Genomic DNA, 1,134 nt, shown 5'->3' on the forward strand with positions numbered 1-1,134 from the left:
AACTTCATTTTGAACTTGCTCAGGACTGGTGCCTCCTTCTTCCCTCAAGGGCTTGCCTTTGCAGGGGGAGTGTCTACCACGGTTATCTACGCCTGTCCCACCGCTGCATTTGGGGGAGCAGATAGCTTGTGAATTTCGCACATTTGCAAACGGGGAGGAATTGTGTCCCGAATCGCTCACACGTAGAGCCACCGCTCACACACCCTTCGTAACTGGGCTACTTAGACGAGTTGACGCTGAAATGAGTTGAGATCTGGGGAGACTGGGCCGGGGTGCGTGTTTTGTCCTGGGGGACCCGCGGAAGGCTTTGGGGAGCAGGGGGCAGGTTGTTAGGTGCGATAGCGTCTCCCCGCCCCCTCCCCGGGATCTCCGCTTCCCAACCTCCAAACCTGTGAGCACGCTATCCTGCGCGGCAAAAGGGGCGTGGAGGACGGGAGTGAGTCCCGGGTCTTGAGGCGCGGTAGTGGCCTGGCTTCTTGGTCCACAAGGCGTGGGGAGGGGACAAAAGTCGCGTGCCTTCTCTGAGGCTCGAACTCAGGACCTTCAGATTATGAGACTGACGCGCTGCCCGCTGCGCTAAGAAGGCACCTGCCCGGCGGGCCTCTCGGCCTCTCCATCCGGTCCAGCCGCGGCACCCGAGGCACACCCCGGACCCGGGAGGTCCTGCCCGCTGTCGTGCGGCCCTCCGCGGACACTGTGTCCCCGGCAGGTCACAGTGACCGATCCGAGTCCCCGGGGTTTACCCTCGAGGAAAGAAACCGCCCCGAGCGGCGCCGCCACAGGGCTGATTTCACCCCAGCCCCACGTCGGCCCCGCGTGGGACCAGGGCGCGCACCCTCCCCACCCCCCCGACCCCCGCGGGACCTCCGGACGGCGGGCCCCGCGCCTGCCCCGCACACCCGCCCCCTGCCCCCGGGCGGCCGCGACCCCCGTCCCCGACGTCCAGGCAGCAGGTGCGGCGGGACCTCCGATCCGAGGACGGGGAAGGAGCCGCGGGGTCGGCCCCGGAAGACCACCGGCCACGCGGACCGCGTCCTGACTCAGTGCAGGCCTCCCACGTGCCATCTGGCAGCCCAGGAAACGATTCGCCTGGTTTTCCTGCGAGTAGAAGTTCTCGATTGGAAGGGCTTCGTG

The 1,134-nt window shown here is 66.4% G+C and overlaps 1 non-coding gene across 1 annotated transcript; it reads right to left on the bottom strand.

The window, feature by feature from the left end:
- Positions 1-513: 513 nt before the first annotated feature.
- Positions 514-586, bottom strand: TRNAM-CAU (transfer RNA methionine (anticodon CAU)). The gene has a single exon. It is a non-coding gene; the product is annotated as a tRNA-Met (tRNA).
- Between the last annotated feature and the right edge of the window lie 548 nt (positions 587-1,134).

The sequence above is a fragment of the Herpailurus yagouaroundi genome, unplaced genomic scaffold (genome assembly GCF_014898765.1).
Source record: "Herpailurus yagouaroundi ecotype Mexico unplaced genomic scaffold, PumYag 64013, whole genome shotgun sequence".
Lineage (NCBI taxonomy): Eukaryota > Metazoa > Chordata > Mammalia > Carnivora > Felidae > Herpailurus > Herpailurus yagouaroundi.